The sequence below is a fragment of the Triticum urartu genome, chromosome 3A (genome assembly GCF_056163025.1).
Source record: "Triticum urartu cultivar PI428250 chromosome 3A, HENAU_Tu73, whole genome shotgun sequence".
Lineage (NCBI taxonomy): Eukaryota > Viridiplantae > Streptophyta > Magnoliopsida > Poales > Poaceae > Triticum > Triticum urartu.
Window position 1 is genome coordinate 651,054,803 of NC_141875.1, and position 21,275 is coordinate 651,076,077.

Sequence of the window (21,275 nt, forward strand, 5' to 3'; positions counted from 1 at the left end):
CAGGAAGAAGCCAAAGAATGGACCCAAGCCCGAGACTCGGTGCTTTTATTGTAAGGGAAATGGTCACAGGAAGCGGAACTGCCCCAAGTACTTAGCGGATAAGAAGGCCGACAACGCCAAAGGTATATGTGATATACATGTTATTGATGTGTACCTTACCAACGCTCGTAGTAGCTCCTGGGTATTTGATACCGGTGCGGTTGCTCATATTTGTAACTCAAAACAGGAGCTGCGGAATAAGCGGAGACTGGCGAAGGACGAGGTGACGATGCGCGTCGGGAATGGTTCCAAGGTCGATGTGATCGCCGTCGGCACGCTCCCTCTACATCTACCTACGGGATTAGTTTTAAAACTCAATAATTGTTATTTAGTACTAGCTTTGAGCATGAACATTGTATCTGGATCTCGTTTAATGCGAGATGGCTACTCATTTAAATCCGAGAATAATGGTTGTTCTATTTATATGAGAGATATGTTTTATTGTCATGCCCCACTGGTCAATGTTTTATTTTTGTTTAATCTCAAACGTGATGTTACACATATTTATAGTGTGAATGCTAAAAGATGTAAGGTTGATAATGATAGTCCCACATACTTGTGGCACTGCCGCCTTGGTCACATCGGTGTCAAACGCATGAAGAAACTCCATGCAGATGGACTTTTGGAGTCTCTTGATTATGAATCATTTGACACGTGCGAACCATGCCTCATGGGCAAAATGACCAAGGCTCCGTTCTCTGGAACAATGGAGCGAGCAACCAACTTATTAGAAATCATACATACTGATGTGTGCGGTCCAATGAGCCTTGAGGCTCGCGGTGGCTATCGTTATGTTCTCACCCTCACTGATGACTTAAGTAGATATGGGTATGTCTACTTAATGAAACACAAGTTAGAGACCTTTGAAAAGTTCAAGGAATTTCAGAGTAAGGTAGAGAATCAACGTGATAGGAAAATAAAGTTTTTACGATCAGATCATGGAGGAGAATAGTTGAGTCACGAGTTTGGCACGCACTTAAGGAAATGTGGAATTGTTTCACAACTCACGCCACCTGGAACACCTCAGCAAAATGGTGTTTCCGAACTTCGTAATCGCACTCTATTGGATATGGTGCGATCTATGATGTCTCTTACCGATCTACCACTATCATTTTGGGGTTATGCTTTAGAGACTGCCGCATTCACTTTAAATAGGGCTCCGTCGAAATCCGTTGAGACGACACCGTATGAATTATGGTTTGGAAAGAAACCTAAGCTGCCGTTTCTGAAAGTTTGGGGATGCGATGCTTATGTCAAGAAACTTCAACCTGAAAAGCTCGAACCCAAGTCAGAAAAATGTGTCTTCATAGGATACCCTAAGGAACCTATCGGGTATACCTTCTACCTCAGATCAGAAGGCAAGATCTTTGTTGCCAAGAATGGATCCTTTCTAGAGAAAGAGTTTCTCTCGAAAGAAGTAAGTGGGAGGAAAGTAGAACTTGATGAGGTACTGCCTCTTGAACCGGAAAGTAGCGCAGCTCAGGAAGATGTTTTTGTGGTGCCTGCACCGACTAGAGAGGAAGTTAATGATGATGATCATGAAACTTCGGATCAAGTTGCTACTGAACTTCGTAGGTCCATGAGGACACGTTTAGCACCAGAGTGGTACGGCAACCCTGTCTTGGAAATAATGTTGTTAGACAACGGTGAACCTTCGAACTATGAAGAAGCAATGGCGGGCCCGTATTCCAACAAATGGCTTGAAGCCATGAAATCCGAGATAGAATCCATGTATGAAAACGAAGTATGGACTTTGACAGACTTGCCCGATGATCGGCAAGCCATAGAAAATAAATGGATCTTTAAGAAGAAGACAGACGCGGATGGTAACGTGACCATCTATAAGGCTCGGCTTGTCACTAAGGGTTATCTACAAGTTCAAGGGGCTTACTACGATGAGACCTTCTCACCCGTAGCGAAGCTGGAGTCCGTCCGAATCATGTTAGCAATTGCCGCATTCTATGATTATGAGATATGGCAAATGGACATCAAAACAGCGTTCCTTAATGGTTTCCTTAAGGAAGAATTGTATATGATGTAGCCGGAAGGTTTTATCGATCCTAAGAATGCTGACAAGGTATGCAAGCTCCAACGCTCAATCTATGGGCTGGTGCAAGCATCTCGGAGTTGGAACATTCGCTTTGATGAGATGATCAAAGTGTTGGGTTTACGCAGACTTGTGGAGAAGCTTGTGTTTACAACAAAGTGAGTGGGAGCTCTGTAGCATTTCTCATATTATATGTGGGTGACATACTATTGATGGGAAATGATATAGAATTTTTGGAAAGCATAAAGGCCTACTTGAATAAGTGTTTTTCAATGAAGGACCTTGGAGAAGCTGCTTACATATTAGGCATCAAGATCTATAGAGATAGATCGAGACGCCTCATTGGTCTTTCACAAAGCACATACCTTGACAAGATATTGAAGAAGTTCAATATGGATCAGTCCAAGAAGGGGTTCTTGCATGTATTGCAAGGTGTGAAATTGAGCATGGCTCAATGCCCGACCTCGGCAGAAGATAGAGAAAAGATGAGTGTCATCCCCTATGCCTCGGCCATAGGGTCTATTATGTATGACATGTTGTGTACCAGACCTGATGTGAACCTTGCCGTAAGTTTGGTAGGGAGGTACCAAAGTAATCCCGGCATGGAACACTGGACAACGGTCAAGAATATCCTAAAGTACCTGAAAAGGACTAAGGATATGTTTCTCGTTTATGGAGATGACGAAGAGCTCGTCGTAAAGGGTTACGTCGATGCTAGCTTCGACACAGATCTGGATGACTCCAAGTCACAAACCGGATACGTGTACATTTTGAATGGTAAGGCAGTCAACTGGTGCAGTTGCAAGCAAAGCGTCGTGGCGGGATCTACATGTGAAGCGGAGTACATAGCAGCCTCGGAGGCAGCACAGGAAGCAGTCTGGATGAAGGAGTTCATCACCGACCTAGGAGTTATTCCCAATGCGTCGGGCCTGATGACTCTCTTCTGTGACAATACTGGAGCTATTGCCCTTGCCAAGGAGCCCAGGTTTCACAAGAAGACCAGGCATATCAAGCGTCGCTTCAACTCCATTCGTGAATATATTCAGGTTGGAGACATAGATATTTGTAAAGTGCATACGGATCTGAATGTCGCAGATCCGTTGACTAAACCTCTTCCGCGAGCAAAACATGATCAACACCAGAACTCTATGTGTGTTCGATTCATCACAATGTAACTAGATTATTGACTCTAGTGCAAGTGGGAGACTGTTGGAAATATGCCCTAGAGGCAATAATAAAGTGGTTATTATTATATGTAACATCCCAAAATTCTATATTTTAGAATGTTATATTCAATAAATAAATAGGATTGTTTGTTTGATTGTTGTGTGATGGATTGTGTGAAATTATTTTATTTTCACGAGAATTCAAACTTTTTGAGTTCTTGTTTAAAACTTTTTCTAATCATGTTATAAAAGTTGGGTAACATTTTGTCCAATAAAGATAACTATGGTTGGGGAAGTTTATTAAAAAGAAAATCAAAGGGCTTTAATTTTTGTTTGACTCTTTTTGAAATATTGGAAACCACAATCACAATTTTGGAGTGAGAATAAGATGACTTTCTCAAATGTGGTGGATGAATATTTCATATGGAGTTTGTTTGGATTTTGGAGTTCCAATTGAAATATGATATTATTTGGAGTTTTACTGTTGTTCAAATATTTCCAAATTATTCAAATAAAATTTAACGAGAGGAGATAATGTGACTTCTCCAAAAATATATTTGAAAATATTTAATATGGCACAATTATAATTTTGTGAATTTGCAGAACTCTAAATAATATTGAGAATAATGTAAACATTTTATTTTTCTGTTGTAAGTAAACTTTTGTACACGTACTGGACCAAGTCCATCTTCCTCTTGTTCATTTGTAATTCATTTTTATTTTATTTTTTGAAACCCACAGGTTATTTGCTCCCTCCAAACCAAATTTGGCTTGGACCACTTATTCCCTCTCTTGCCCAGCCCACCTCATCTTCTTCTTCCCCATGCGCATCTACAGAACCTAGAACGTACAGAGAACAACCATGGATGCATCCACCTCTTCCTCCCCTCCTCTTCCTCTCCCTCGCCCAAAAACCCTCTGGACGGATCCCCCACTTTGCCCTAACTTCTTCCCTTCCGTTACCCACACTAAACCGCGCCCTAATGGCCACATAGAGCGCAGTAACGTTCGCCATTAACACCATAATATGGATGAACGCCCCTGCTCGAATTCTAACCTCCCCTGCTCCTGTAAAAGGTACCCAGACGAGAGCCTCGAAGCCACTCACTAGCCCATCCGAACACCCCTCTCTGAACCTCCTCATGTGCGAGCAATTGCTCGTCAGAGTTCGGCAACTCCGGCGGCCGCTCCACGTCGCCACGGGACAAGTCCGAGCCTGTGATCTTATCCAAAGGACTCCCCTTGTCGACCTCTTCGCCGTTCTGCTACTACTTGACGTTGGGGGCCTTCTTCCTCAACTCCGGCGACCTTTTTCCCCAACTCCGGCGACTAACTCCGGTGAGCACTGTGTAAATCCCGCAATTGTTTTTTAGAAAAATACTCAAACTTCGGAAATTCATATCTCCTAGACCGTAAGTCCGAATTCGACAAATTATATATCCACGGATTTGTTGAAACACGAAGTTTATCATGAGACGAAAATATTTCACTTCTGGTAAATTAAATTTGACACAAATTTAAAATTTGTATTTGAGTATTTTTGCTATATCTATTAATCTGTAATTCTTTTGAAAATGTTTCCTTCAGCAAAATTGATCTTTCGGTCCATATCTTGCTGTTAGAATTTTTTCCTAATTGTTCATCTATGTCTAGCCACTGTTTCAACCTTAACACTTCATATAGTTTTTCTTTTATTGTAATTCAATTTCATCATTAGTTTAATTTGATTCTTGATTCAGCTTTCTTGAGAAGATCATTAGGAACCTCTCTGGTCATATGCTATCATTATACAAATTTAGACTTCACGAGATGTTACATACATTTTGTAACATAAATCTTTGTGCCATAAACTCCATCTACCATTTTCATTATAGACTTTGTCGTAGAACCTTGCCTCACAACTCTTCAGCCTGTGATCTCCACTTTGACCCAACCCTAGAACAAAACCTATATCATATTTTCATTCTTGATCTTATCTCAACCCGTAACCAAGTTCTAACAACTTATGTAGGAATGTTTTTTATTTATTTGTATTGTAATTTGAATATTTTATTTGGATCCTTTTTTGTATGTTGTTGTGTGTTAAAGTACTTTCTTATATCATTAGATATATCGTAACAAGAAGGAGAGACGACTCAATAGAATATTTCATCTTCATAAACAGTACAAGGCAAGTTACATCTTGATCATATATTTTTATACCTATGTTTTATGTATGCATTTTGATGAGGACACCACAACCATCGACAAGTCTCCAACAATTATAGGTCCAATCACAAGAAGTCGTGCCAAACAAATAAGTGACCAGGTGAACGCTAACTTAAGTTTACCTTGTAACCTTGATGACACAACTATGCTTTCATCTCCATTGTTGTTGGTTGAACTTAGGTATAACATGGAAGCAATCCAGCAACCTATGAGCTCTTGAAGCAACCGCTTTGGAGGAACAAGTTTGGAGAAAACAAGTTTCAAGTGAAGCTGATGCTGTCAGTTTTTACCTTTGATGTTTTGGTGTGGCACACCCATATGGTGGAGAGACGGGGCCATAGGGGTACATCAACAGAAGCTACATCAAATTATCTTTCCAATGCAAAAAACCTCACATCATTTGGAGTTGTGAGTCAAAAGTTCTAGTCATTCTCGTGGAAGGTGTCCAGGCTGTTAAGACTTCGCAAATTTCCGAGGAGCTCTGCAACAACTCCCAAAGTTGACTGCTTATTCACCCAAGGAAGCCATGCAAACCTACTTACTTTTGAAAATATTTTCACACCTAGCTAAGGGGGGTTGTCCCTTCTATAAAATCCCATCTCCCCCATCCTCTAGACACCTTTTGTCAAAACATTCAGCTACAAGCTTATGCAGCAAGACTACTAGAGAGATCTGAGAGATCTTGCTACCTTTGCTCTTGTGAGTTCATTGGATTCGCGAGAAGGAGCCTCTGGTTCCCCCTAGTTCGTGCTCTACGGTTCCGTCCGTTTTGTGTGGATTAGTCCCGGTTTGTGGTTCTGCGATTGTTCGGACAGCGGGTTGGAGTTCTTGTAGCTTCGGTCAGCCATCCCCAACGTACGGGTTGCATCCAACCTTGGCAGGTATAAAGCTAGTTATCCTGGCTGCTTGCAGCTAGTTATCCCTCCCGATTCGATCCTACGACATGAAGATCAGGCCACCCTCGGGCGTGAACTCGTTCATCGGGTTCCCACCTATCATCTGGCATCAGAGCCTTCGTTGACACGGTAGGATCTGTTATCCAAGTTTATCTTGCTATCATCCTTTTAGATCGAGTGTTTTTCATGCTATATTTTCTGTCCTAGAAGTCCAAAGCCCCACCAAAAATAAATCCAAGCCTTGTTGGTGCTGAGATCTTGTTGTTGCATACCTTGCATGTTCTTCATCTTTTAGATGTGCACCAAGTTCATCTTCATAGTTGTTTTCAGATTTGGTTGTTGTGCTTTGGAAAAAGAGAGAAAAAAAGTGGCATAAAAAAAGTCAAGAGAGAAAAAGAAAGTGTTGTGCAAGATCCAAAAGTTTCAGCTTGGTAAAAAAAATTCAGAAGCTTGTGGGTTGTGTGTTTTCAATCTTGGTGCAAAGGTGCAGCAGATCTATCCCCATATTTTCTTGGTTTGCATCAACTTGATTTCAGCACAAGCCCCTTTTTGTTTACCCCACCGAGCTCCACCAAAAACCGAAGCTAGTTCTTTGATCCCTGTCCTTCAATCACTTTAACACATCCGGGAAAAGCACAATCTGATGTGAACTCATAAGAACTTTGGTGAGTAAGAGGTGAGGTTGTGTGATTCCACAAAATTATCCTATTCCACTTTTGGCCTTACTAACATGGCAGGGTCTAGATCGAGTGTTCATGGAGAAAACCATGGGGAAGAAGATGCCCCGGTCACACGTGCCGAGCTGCAGCGACTCAAGAACAACTTGCTCCAAGCCATGGAAAGGATGCTTCATGAGCGTCCTCTAGCAGGTGGTGATAGGATTCGACACCGACAACACCCTATTGATCCACTTGAGGAAGTTGGCGATGAGAATTATGTGCATGCTGCTGTTGACGGTGACTTGGAGGATGATAACAACAGCCATGATGGACATGTGGCTGCTGCTCATGGGCGTGGTGCTGCTGCTCATGGAGGGCAGCAAGGAGGACAACTTCGAGGGCGAGGCCATGGTCCTCCTGGGCACTACTATGACCCTCATGAGCGTGTTGTTCGTGGTCATGGAGATGATTTTGATGATTATGATGGTGTCCCATACCGTCGTGCTGCTGAAGATGGGCGTCGTGCAGAACGTCATGATTGAGATGACATGGCAAGAATCAAGTTGCACGTCCCCAAGTTCACAGGAAAGGAAGACCCCGATGCATATTTTGATTGGGAAGAGCAGTGTGATCAGATTTTTCGTATCCATAACCTTGCTGATCCAAAGAGAGTCAACCTTGCTTGTGTTGAGTTTTCTGATTACGCACTCACTTGGTGGAACCAACTCCAAGAAAATCAGCTGCTGCTAGGCCGTGACCACATTGACACTTGGGAAGAGATGAAACAAGCCATGAGGCGAAGGTTTGTTCCTTCGCAATATCAAAGAGATCTCCGAAATAGATTGCAGTGCCTCAACCAAGGTACGCGCACGATGGATGAGTACTACAAAGAGATGGAATTGTTGCTGGTTCATGCTCGTATTCATGAAGATGAGGAGTCAAATATGGCAAGATTTCTGCATGGTCTCAACAATGAAATTTCAGATTTTGTGGAGATGTTTCCCTATAACACTCTACAAGATATTTTGAAGCAAGCAAAGCGCATGGAGAGGAAGGTGCAGCGGGGTGGTCATGGACGGATATCTCATAGCCGCACCACCACACCATGGCAAAGGTCGCAGCCAAGTGCCTCTCATGGTGGTTCTCAGTTTCAGCATACTTCACACCCTACCACCACCCGGCGAACATCGACTTCATCGGCATCATCACCGTCTCCTAGGAATGTTGACAAGCGTGCTCCTTCTGCTGCTGGAAGTACTTCTAACCCCATGGCTGTACCATCATCTCGAAGCCGAGATATTGAGTGTTGGAAGTGCAAAGGGCATGGTCACATTTCTTCTGAATGTCTAAACAAGAGAGTTCTCTTTGTGAATGAACAAGGTGAATGGGAATCTGAGAGTGAGCATGAAGACAATGGAGCATTGGGTGATCATGAGGATGAAGAGGGCGAGAAGAGTGGTTGTGATATTTAGGCCGACATGGGAGATTGCTTTGTTTCTCGTCATGTGCTTAGTGTTAATGCAGTTAGAGAAGAGAAAGGGCAGAGACATAATATTTTTCACACTCGTGGCACCATCAAGGACAAGGTTTGCAGAATTATTGTTGACAATAGCAGTTGCAACAACATTGCAAGTTCAGATTTGGTAGAGAAGTTGGGACTGAAACAAAGAAGGCACCCAAGTCCATATAAAATGCAATGGCTCAATGATTGTGGTACACTTCGAGTAAGCAACATTGTCACCATTCAGTTTTCCATTGGGAAGTACCGAGATCAAGTGGAATGTGATGTGGTGCCCATGCAAGCATGCCAATTGCTGTTGGGAAGACCTTGGTTGTATGATCATGATGTGCAAATCAGCGGCCGTACTAATCGTCTATCATTCCAATACGAGGGAGAGCGCATGTCTTTGCTCCCTTTGACACCCGAAGAAATATTGATGGATGATCTGAAAAAGAAAGAGAGAGTGAGCGAGAAACACTTGAGTGACATCCACCAACATAGTGAGCGAGAGAATCCAAAGCCAAATAAAACCCCACAGCTTAAATTGACCAAGACATGGGAAAAACAGGGATTAGTTATGATGGCTAGGAAAAGGGACATGAGAGAGTTGAGAGAACCCAGTTCCGTGTTCTTTGTACTTTTTTACAAGGACAATTTTCTTTCTACTAATGAATTAACCTCCACCACTCCTAGTGTTGTTGTTGAAATGTTGCAGGGGTATGAAGATGTGTTCCCCGAGGAGATACCACCAGGGCTGCCACCACAAAGAGGCATTGAGCACCAAATTGATTTGGTACCAGGAGCCCCATTGCCGAACCAACCACCATACAGCACAAACCCGGAGGAAACCAAGGAGATTCAACGACAAGTTGAAGGCCTACTAAACAAAGGTTATGTAAGGGAAAGTCTCTCTCCTTGTGCTGTACCCGTTCTTTTAGTACCAAAGAAAGATGGATCTTCCCGAATGTGTTGTGATTGTAGGCCTATTAACAACATCACCATGAGGTATAGGCACCCAATACCTAGGCTTGATGATATGCTTGATGAACTTAGTGGTGCCACCATATTTTCTAAAATTGACTTGCAAAGTGGCTACCACCAAATAAGAATGAGAGAGGGTGATGAATGGAAAACTGCTTTCAAAACAAAATCTAGTTTGTATGAGTGGTTAGTTATGCCATTTGGATTGACAAATGCACCTAGTACCTTCATGAGATTGATGAATCATGTGCTTAGAATGTTCATTGGCAAGTTTGTGGTTGTTTACTTTGATGACATCCTGATTTATAGCAAAACTTTGGGTGAACATGTTGAACACATTCGGTGTGTGCTTGCTGTTCTAAGAGAGGAGAAATTATATGCTAACAAGGAGAAGTGCACATTTTGCATAGAAAAAGTTGTGTTTCTTGGCTTTGTTGTTTCAGGTCAAAGTGTGGAGGTAGATGAGGAGAAGGTCAAGGCCATCCGTGAGTGGATGCCTCCACAAAATGTAAGCCAAGTACGAAGCTTTCTTGGCCTTGCTAGTTTCTATCGTCGGTTTGTGAAGGACTTCAGCACCATTGTTGCCCCAATGAATGAGCTAACCAAGAAAGATGTTCCCTTCAAGTGGGCAAATGCACAAGAGAAGGCCTTCCAAGAGCTGAAAGAAAAATTGACATCTACACCATTGCTTGCACTACCCAACTTTGGTAAGACTTTTGAGATTGAATGTGATGCAAGTGGTGTGGGTATTGGAGGCGTACTAATGCAAGAAGGTAGGCCTATTGCATATTTTAGTGAGAAGCTAAGTGGTCCAACTCTAAATTATTCAGTTTATGACAAAGAATTATATGCACTTGTGAGATCTTTAGAAACATGGCAACATTATTTGTGGCCTAAAGAGTTTGTGATACATTCCGACCATGAATATTTAAAGCACCTTAGGAGTCAACAAAAACTGAACCGTAGACATGCAAAATGGAGTGAATTCATAGAATCTTTTCCCTATATTGTCAAGTACAAGAAAGGAAAAGATAATGTTGTTGCCGATGCTTTGTCTAGACGCCATATTTTACTCTCACAACTTGATACTAAAATTCTTGGGCTGCAAAGCATCAAAGAATTGTATGCCAATGACCCATATTTTGCTGAACCACACTCAAAGTGTAGTGAGGGGAAAGGTTGGGAAAAGTTTCACTTGCATGATGGATTCTTGTTTTGAGCTAACAAATTGTGCATCCCAGATTGCTCTGTTCGTTTGTTGCTTTTGCAGGAGGCTCGTACTGGTGGTCTCATGGGACATTTTGGAGCAAAGAAAACTGAGAGTGTGCTGATTGACCATTTCTTTTGGCCAAGGATGAGGCGTGATGTTGAGCGCTACATACTACGTTGTGAGATTTGCCGCAAAGCTAAGTCACGTTTAAACCCTCATGGACTTTATACGCCCTTATCCATTCCTAGTACACCTTGGGAAGATATTTCTATGGATTTTGTTTTTGGATTACCATGCACTAAGAGGGGGGAGTGATTCAGTTTTTGTGGTGGTTGATAGGTTTAGCAAGATGGCTCATTTTATCCCGTGTCATAAGAGCGATGATGCTTCACACATTGCTGATTTGTTTTTCAGGGAAATCGTGCGGCTACATGGAGTACCACACACTATTGTTTCAGATCGTGACACCAAGTTTCTGAGCTATTTTTGGAAAACGTTGTGGGCAAAGCTAGGGACAAAGCTTCTCTTTTCCACTACATGTCACCCACAAACGGATGGACAAACTGAAGTTGTCAACCGCATGCTATCCATGATGCTGAGAGCAGTTTTAAAGAAAAAATTGAAGATGTGGGAAGAATGTCTCCCCCACGTGGAGTTTGCATACAATAGGGCAGTACATTCGATCACTAAATTTTGTCCTTTTGAAATTGTTTATGGTTTCAAACCTGCTGCTCCCATAGATCTTTTGCCTTTACCATTGCAGGAGCGAACCAATCTTGATGCAAGTAAGCATGCTGACTTCGTGAAGAAAATTCATGAGAAGACCAAGGAAAATATTGAGAAGATGACTGAACAATATGCAAAACGAGCAGACAAGGGAAGAAAGAAAGTGTTGTTTGAAGAAGGTGATCTTGTGTGGGTACACCTGCGGAAGGATTGTTTCCCAGATCAACGCAAATGCAAGTTGCAGCCACATGGAGATGGTCCATTCAAAGTTCTTGCGAAGATCAATGACAATGCCTACAAGATTGACCTTCCGATGGATTATGGTGTTAGTCCAACTTTCAATGTGTCCGACCTCTCTCCATACTTTGGACCATCAGAGTCGAGGACGACTCCTCTTCAAGAGGGGGAGGATGATGAGGACACCACAACCATCGACAAGTCTCCAACAATTATAGGTCCAATCACAAGAAGTGGCGCCAAACAAATATGTGACCAGGTGAACGCTAACTTAAATTTACCTTGTAACCTTGATGACACAACTATGCTTTCATCTCCATTGTTGTTGGTTGAACTTAGGTATAACATGGAAGCAATCCAGCAACCTATGAGCTCTTGAAGCAACCGCTTTGGAGGAACAAGTTTCAAGTGAAGCTGATGTTGTCAGTTTTTACCTCTGATGTTTTGGTGTGGCACACCCATATGGTGGAGAGACGGGGCCACAGGGGTACATCAACAGAAGCTAAATCAAATTATCTTTCCAATTCAAAAAACCTCACATCATTTGGAGTTGTGAGTCAAAAGTTCTAGTCATTCTCGTGGAAGGTGTCCAGATTGCTAAGACTTCGCGAATTTCTAAGGAGCTCTGCAACAACTCCCAAAGTTGACTGCTTATTCACCCAAGGAAGCCATGCAAACCTGCTTACTTTTGAAACCATTTTCACACCTAGCTAAGGGGGGTTGTCCCTGCTATAAAACCCCATCTCCCCCATCCTCTAGACACCTTTTGTCAAAACATTCAGCTACAAGCTTATGCAGCAAGACTGCTAGAGAGATCCGAGAGATCTTGCTACCTTTGCTCTTGTGAGTTCATTCAGATTCGCGAGAAGGAGCCTCTGGTTCCCCCTAGTTCGTGCTCTACGGTTCCGACCGTTTTGTGTGGATTAGTCCCGGTTTGTGGTTCTGCGATTGTTCGGACAGCGGGTTGGAGTTCTTGTAGCTTCGGTCAGCCATCCCCAATGTACGGGTTGCATCCAACCTTGGCAGGGATAAAGCTAGTTATCCCGGCTGCTTGCAGCTAGTTATCCCTCCCGATTCGATCCTACGACGTGAAGATCGGACCACCCTCGGGCGTGAACTCGTTCATCGGGTTCCCACCTATCACATTTAGTCCTTTGATGTAGGGTTTGCATGAATATGTTAGTTGGTTATATTATAAACCTAGTAGTGCAATGAGGTAGGTCTGAGCCTTTACTTCTTTGTTGCCAATGTTGTAGGGATTTTTGTTATGCCATTGTAGACGAGGATTGGTATGTGAGATCATGAAAGTTGCGAGTGATATAATAATTAAGGGTAACCTTAAGGTGGAAACATTAACACACATCTGGGTGGATTGGTAAGGGGCACCCTGGAGAAACCAGTGGACTTGCCCAGGGGATCCCGGAGTACCCGTGTGATCACCCTATGGACTGCCACCCAGGCTCAAAGGGATTCATCAATTTTTCATGACTAGAAGCTTACCTGCACAGCCAGCTATTATGGGCTCTGGCTTAGTTGAGTACGTTGTGTGACCTCTTACAGTGGTAGACTAGCAGATGTAGTTATATATATGTAGGTGTACCGGTCTACCCAGGGTTAAGAGGGAACACTTCAGAAAGACTATGTCTCAATCTTCTGGCTCTCAAACACCAGGCAGTGCGAGGACTACAAAGGAGATGATCGAGTCTTGTGGGGAAAAGTGTGCAAAACTCTGCAGAGTGTAAAACTAATCGATTAGCCGTGTCCCCGGTTATGGACAATTTGAGCATCTAGAAAGTGGGAATTGAGCAATCCCATCACTCTAAATAATCAAATGGGTTTTAATGAATTTGGGTATAGATTGGATGGAGCAACCATCTCAATCATATTATGATGAATTATGTAGTAACAATATGATATTCTTTTGATAATAGGGAAAAATCAGCTTTATGCAAATTAATTTTAGAACCAACCACCAACCATATTGCATGTACAAATAGGACATTTATTCATCTCTTGTGGTGTGACTTGCCAGTACATTCAATGTACTGACCTACACGGCTGCAACATATTATGTTGCAGGTATTATCCGACGAGTAAGTGATACGATAGGGTTACGGTCCGCACTCAACTTGCCGATGGCGTTGATGGGACTCCACACCCGTTTGCCTGTTTCCGCTGAGATTCTTAAGGTATATATCAGTTTTTTTGTTACTTATACATGTGATTGCACTTTGATATATACATTGATGTATTGTGTGTGCTAGCATACCGATCCAGGGATAGCACAGATACACAGAGACTTGACCGTCTGAGGTCGGGTCGCTACATTATATTTCTGTGTTCATGATAATTGTCTATTGTTCATGCTATAATTATATTAACTGGAAACCGTAATACATGTGTGAATACATAGATCGTAATATGTCCCTAGTAAGCCTCTAGTTAACTAGCTCGTTGATCAATAGATGGTCATGGTTTCCTGACCATGGACATTGGATGTCATTGATAACGGGATCACATCATTAGGAGAATGATGTGATGGACAAGACCCAATCCTAAGCGTAGCACAAGATCGTGTAGTTCGTTTGCTAAAGCTTTTCTAATGTCAAGTATCATTTCCTTAGACCATGAGATTGTGCAACTCCCGAATACCGTAGGAATTCTTTGGGTGTACCAAACGTCACAACGTAACTGGGTGGCTATAAAGGTGCATTACAGGTATCTCCGAAAGTATCTGTTGGATTGGCACGAATCGAGACTAAGATTTGTCACTCCGTATGACGGAGCGGTATCTCTGGGCCCACTCGGTAATGCATCATCATAACGAGCTCAATGTGACTAAGGAGTTAGCCATGAGATCATGCGTTATAGAACGAGTAAAGAGACTTGCCGGTAACGAGACTGAACAAGGTATAGAGATACCGACGATCGAATCTCGGGCAAGTAACATACTAATGGACAAAGGGAATTGTATACGGGATTGATTGAATCCCCGACATCGTGGTTCATCCGGTGAGATCATCGTGGAACATGTGGGAGCCAACATGGGTATCCAGATCCCGCTCTTGGTTATTGGCCGGAGAGATGTCTCGGTCATGTCTACATGGTTCCCGAACCCGTAGGGTTTACACACTTTAGGTTTGGTGACGCTAGAGTTGTTATGGGAAATAGTATGTGGTTACCGAAGGTTGTTCGGAGTCCCGGATGAGATCCCGGACGTCACAAGGAGTTTCGTAATGGTCTGGAGATGAAGATTTATATATGGGAAGTCCTTATTGGTCGCCGGAAGTGATCGGGGGTTACTGGTATTGTACCGGGACCACCGAAGGGGTTTCGAGGGTCCACCGGGAGGGTCCACCTGCCCTGGAGGGCCCTATGGGCTGAATATAGAGGGGAACCAGCCCTTAGGTGGGCTGGGCGCCAACTCGCCCCTAGGGCCCATGCGCCTAGGGTTGGGGGAAACCCTAGAGGGGCGCCCCCCACCTGGCTTGGGGGGCAAGCCTCCCCTTGCCCCCCCTCTATATCCATCTAGGGGGGCCGGCCCCCTCTCCATTGCCCCTATATATATTAGGGGTGGGAGGGCAGCCGTACCCTTCCCCTGGCGCAGCCCTCCCCCTCTCCAACACCTCCTCCTCCGTCGCACTTGGCAAAGCTCTGCCGGAGAACCACGAGCTCCATCACCACCACGCCGTCGTGCCGCCGGAGTTCTCCCCCAACTTCTCCTCTCCCCTTGCTAGATCAAGAAGGGGGAGACGTCCCCAGGTTATACGTGTGTTGAACGCGGAGGCACCGTTGTTCGGCGCTTAGATCGGAATCGACCGCGATCTGAATCGCTGCGTGTGCGACTTCACCAACCGCGTTCTTGCAACGCTTCCGCTTAGTGATCTTCAAGGGTATGAAGATGCACTCCCTCTCTCTCATTGCTAGCATCTCCTAGATTGATCTTGGTGACATGTAGGAAAATTTTGAATTATTGCTATGTTCCCCAACACCACCCACATATCAAATTATCAAAGTAGCGAACACAAATCAAACCAATATGATGAAAGTGACTAGATGAAATTCCCGTGTACCCTCAAGAACACTTTACTCATTATAAGAAATCGTTTTGGCATGTCCTTTGCCTCAAAAGGATTAGGCTACCTTGCTACATACTTGTCACAATTATCGTTACTTGCTCGTTACAAATTACCTTTTTATCAAACTACTCGCTACTTACAATTTCAGCACTTGCAGACACTATCTTACTGAAAACTACTTGTCATTTCCTTCTGCTCCTCGTTGGGTTCGACACCCTTACTTATCGAAAAGAGCTACAATTGATCCCCTATACTTGTGGGTCATCGTTTAGCATGGGAGATATTGATAACTGATGGTCGTGAAGTAAATGAGAAGGGTGCATGTCTCAAAATATCATTTATCTCTGTTTTAAAAACTTGAGCTCTGGCACCTCTGCAAATCACTGCTTCCCTCTTCGAAGGGACTATCTATTTACTTTTATGTTGTGTCATCACCTTCTAAAATAAGCGCTAGAACCTGAGAGCACAATTGTCATGACTTATGCATTGTGTGTAGCTAATGTTGGGTGCATCATGACTGGATCTTTTCTACCATGAATTACAATGTTTAGTCACTGCTTGGACTTTGGAGGTGCTCTACATTTATGTTTTGCGGTCTCAGAAAGGGCTAGCGAGATACCACTATTGTCATATCATATCATGGTTGTTTTGACAACGTGTTGCCGTTTGCGATGTCTTATTATTGCTCGCTAGCTGATTATGTCATTGATATGAGTTAATATAATCTTTAAGAGTTATTGTCGGCATGGTTAGTTATAATGTTGGCTGAAAACTTGGGTGGTGTTTAAGCTTATTTATGCAAACAAGAGCAAAAGAGTTCGTAAAAGTTTTTCTTTTCACATTCAGTTTATCAACTGAATTGCTTGAGGACAAGCAAATGTTTAAGCTTGGGGGAGTTGATACGTCTCTAACGTATCTACTTTTCCTAATGTTTTTCCTCTTGTTTTCGACTCTAATTTGCATGATTTGAATAAAACTAACCCCGGACTGACGCTGTTTTCAGCAGAACTACCATGGTGTTGTTTTTGTGCAGAAATAAAAGTTCTTGGAATGGAATGAAACTTTGCGAGTAATTTTTATATAATATATAAGAATTTCTGGAGCCAAGACCTACTAGAGAGGGGCACCTGGGTGGGCACAACCCACCAGGGCACGCCCTCCTCTCCTGGCGCGCCCAAGCGGGTTATCCCCACCTGGTGGCCCCGCAGACCCTGAAACCGATGCTATAAAATCCTATTTTTCTAGAAAAAATTAGGGAGAAAGAATTATCCGATCCATGAGACGGAGCCGCCGTTACCTCCTGTTCTTCATCGGGAGGCCAGATCTGGAGTCCGTTTGGGGCTCTGGAGAGGGGTATCTTTGTTCTTCATCATCACCAACCCTTCTCCATCGCCAATTCCATGATGCTCCCCTCCGGGAGTGAGTAATTCCTTTGTAGACTCGTTGGTCGGTGAGGAGTTGGATGAGATTCATCATGTAATCGAGTTAATTTTGTTAGGGCTTGATTCCTAGTATCCACTATGTTCTTAGATTGATGTTGCTATAACTTTGCCATGCTTAATGCTTGTCACTTTGGGTCCGGGTGCCATGATTTCAGATTTGAACCGTTTATGTTATCATCATTATATCCATGTTCTAAATCCGATCTTGCAAGTTATAGTCACCTACTACGTGTTATGATCCAGCAACCCCGGAGTGACAATAGTCGGGACCACTCCCGGTGATGACCGTAGTTTGACGAGTTCATGTATTCATTATGTGTTAATGCTTTGTTCCGGTTCTCTATTAAAAAAAGGCCTTAATATCACTTAGTTTCCAATATGGACCCCGTTGCCACGGGAGGGTAGGACAAAAGATGTCATGCAAGTTTTTTCCATAAGCATGTATGACTATTTACGGAATACATGCCTACATTATATTGATGAACTGCAGCTAGTGTCGTATTGCCCTAGGTTATAACTGTCTCATGATGAATATCATCCAACGAGTCATCGATCCAATGCCTATGAATTTATCTTATATTGTTCTTGCTAAGTTACTATTGGTATCATCACTGTTACACTTGCTACAAAATTACCGCTATCCTCCAGCCTCGAAACATGTGTTCATCATCCCATCAACATCGTATGCATGTCCCCCGCTCGGACACAATCTGGGCACCTTCAACACCATAGACACTGGCCCCCCGGCTTCACGACCCTCGGGGCCGAAATTTCAGGCCACACCAGATTAACAATCTTAACATCCATCATTACTGAGGACGCGATGTGCTTCCTCAACAACCCCATGCTAGGAAACGGCCCCGTCACACAAGCAATGGAGGCCTTCAGGCGAGTGACATTTACTGCCCCTCTAGCTCCAGCAGAACAATGTGGAGGCCGCCGTGCAACAGGTGGGTGGGGGGGCATGAAACGATCAACAACGAGAAACATCGTCGAGCTCGGTGACCACAAGCAACCACCAATGCCACGGCCCATGCTAGTCAATACATCATGTAGCCAATACGTCAACTAAGAAAGAGCTAAAGAAAAAGAAAGCCAACCCAAACAATACCCAGAGCCACCATCTTCAAAATCACCACCTGACCCTGGTGGTTTCATAACGAACCTATACATTCAACCAGCAACAAAAAAACAAAAGTAGGTTGACATCAAACAAACTACTGGATCTTGATGACTTGGATCTAACCGCTTATTAGTGGGTCTCACGAAGTCCCTAGTTCTTTTGGAGAAGAGAAGAAATCAAACACATATGCCCTTCCCTAAAAGAATTGCTCTCGGCTAGCAGTGAGAAACTCCAAAACCGTGCGTTGCACGATCATCGTCTGAATTACCCAAAGACTGCTCATCTCAGAAATTTTAAGAAGTTGGAAAATATTTCCACAAAAGATAAGATAGTTGGAAAATATGACATGCGGCGCCTGTACATGGGGAAAAGAAGACGTAATTCTCCTTTCCGTCAACGCAGCACCGAGGTGCAAAGTGGAAGAATCCAAAGAGTCAATTACATCACAAGTGCTAAAACTTGGCGTGAAAATTTATTTTAGTGCCAAAACTTGCAGCATACATTGAACTGGTGCTACAACTTGGCTTTGGCGTGCATATACGGTGCAAATTGCATTTGTAGACGGACACGGAGCTGACTAGGCGCGCCATATGGCATCAGGCCCGCTGCCGGTCACTGAAGGGTACATATAGGGCGTGTCCTGTTATTTCGTGGAAAACCCCTCGGAATTATATTTTTCGAAAATAAATTGTGGCCAACCGGATTTGACCCCCTGATCTGCAGCGTGGAGGGTTCATACCTCAATGCACCCAGAACAATTTTTTGTTATATTTTCAGATGTACTTTATATATCGAGGTGGACTTAAGCTAGCTGGAGACCCTAAACCAATTTATAGTGTTATATTTTTAACAAAAACTAAACTATATGTAAATTATAATCTTTTTACGAATATGTAATTCATACTTGTGTGTCATGCCTTAAGATTTAATTTTAAATTTTCTATATATTTTAATAAATGCTTACAGAATTTTAAAATGTTCACAGTTTTTTTTAGAAACAAATCTTCACAGTTTTACCAAAATATTAATGTAGTATATTAAAATGTTCATGCTTTAATAGTTTTTCTATATATTTTGATAAATGCTTATATAAGTTTATAAATCTTCACAGTTTTAATGAAATACCCATGTAGTCTATAAAAGTGTCCATGTTTTAAGAATAATATATTCATATAATGTAGAAATCGTTGGCTAGGATTCAGACCAGTGACATGTAAGGTACGCGTAGCCACCACCCCACCCGACAGCGTTATTCTTTTCTTCAGAAATTTATAAATATATGTAAATTATAATATTATATATACATAATAGTATTACATTATAAAATTATTCATATATTATTTAAAAAATATCCATATGGTTAAATTATAAATTAGAAAATTATGCATGTAATAATTTTCATATTCAATAAAAATATCAAAGTATTTTTTGTTTTTCTATATATTTTAAATAAATGATAATATATATTTATAATAAAATAGTTATGTATTATAAAAGTGTTCATTTTTATTCTACAGTTTGTTTTGTTTATAATGCACAATTATAATTTGCATATAATTTATAATTTTTGTAGCGAATAACAGTGCAAAATGGTCAGTAGGGTGTCGAGCCTGCTTAAGGTCTACCGAATATATAGAAGAAGTTCATTTTCACCCTCAAATGTGCCTTGATGGACAAATCCCACCCTAAAGTCTAATTTGGTATAATTTTGACCCTGAAATCTTCAAAACCGGACAAATTTGCCCCTTGAGCAGTTGCTGTAATTTTGCTAGTTTTAGGAGAAGATGTTGTCTTCTTCCTCTCTCCCTCTCTCCTCTGTGTCGTTCATCGACCGCCATGGTCGTCGATGTTCCCCACCAAGGTGCTACAGAGTCACCCTAGATGCCCCAGCCCCTCCTTCCCCTCCCCCACCCTTCTCCCACCCTCTCGCGACGGGAATCCCGTGCCCCACACGCGTCCGTGCTGCAGTCAGCGCCGCCTCCATTTGCCGCCCATGCGGCCACCGACCACCTTGAGCCACAACGCCATTTCAAGCGTCTCCGCCACGCCGCCCTCGCCTACTCTGGCACAGTAATTCGAGTGAGTCGCCCCCTGAATTATAGCAGGAACGTCGTCTTTCTTGTATCCAATCTGCTGTCGCCGTGCCTGATTCCTTAGCTCTGAGGATCCCCCAACGCCTCTGACGCCTCCCCTGAGATCCGTCTGGTGTTCCCGGCGCTGCTGAAGCCTCCCCAACAAGCTCAGCGACCCTGAGTTTTTTCCTCCCCGATATTGTGCTCCGGTGGTTGCCGCAGCCATCATTGGCACCGTTGTCGTCCTTCTCGGCCTAGCGTGCGAGGCTAGGGCGAACTCCTCCTTGTTTGCCTCAGTTTCCCCAAAGCACTCTCTCCCCCTAACTTGATTCCCGCATGGAGTTGCCTAGGCTCGCCGCTGCACTAGCCCGTTGCTGGCCACCTTCTGTTCACCCTACGACCCAATCCAATGAAAACAATGCCACGTCATCCCCGAAAACCAGCAAAATTATAGCAAAACCGCTCAAGGGGCAAATTTGTTCAGTTTTGGAGATTTGAGGGTCAAAATTGTACCAAATTAGACTTCAGGGTGAGATTCGTCCATTGAGGCACATTTTTGGGTGAAAATGAACTTCTTTTAGGACGAAAAACGGTTCTCGATCCATTGGTTAGGCAGACGCGCATCCATGCTGCAGATCATGGGTTCAAAAATACATCAGCCACCAATTTTGCACATAATTTGCTCGCTGACAAATGGATCGGCACGTGGCAGTGGCCTTTATGTGAAAAAAAATAATTTTGATGGGATTCACAAAATAACAGGCCACAAGCCCTATCTCTACCATTCAATGGCTAACAGTGGGTCTCACGTTATATGACGCATCTAGTCAGCACTATATATGTATATAAATGCGATTTGCACCGTATATGCACGTCAAAGCCAAGTTAT

At 43.0% G+C, this 21,275-nt stretch overlaps 1 pseudogene; it reads left to right on the forward strand.

The window, feature by feature from the left end:
• Positions 1 to 7,086: 7,086 nt before the first annotated feature.
• Positions 7,087 to 8,234, forward strand: LOC147981098 (uncharacterized; annotated as a pseudogene).
• The last annotated feature ends 13,041 nt before the right edge of the window (positions 8,235 to 21,275 follow it).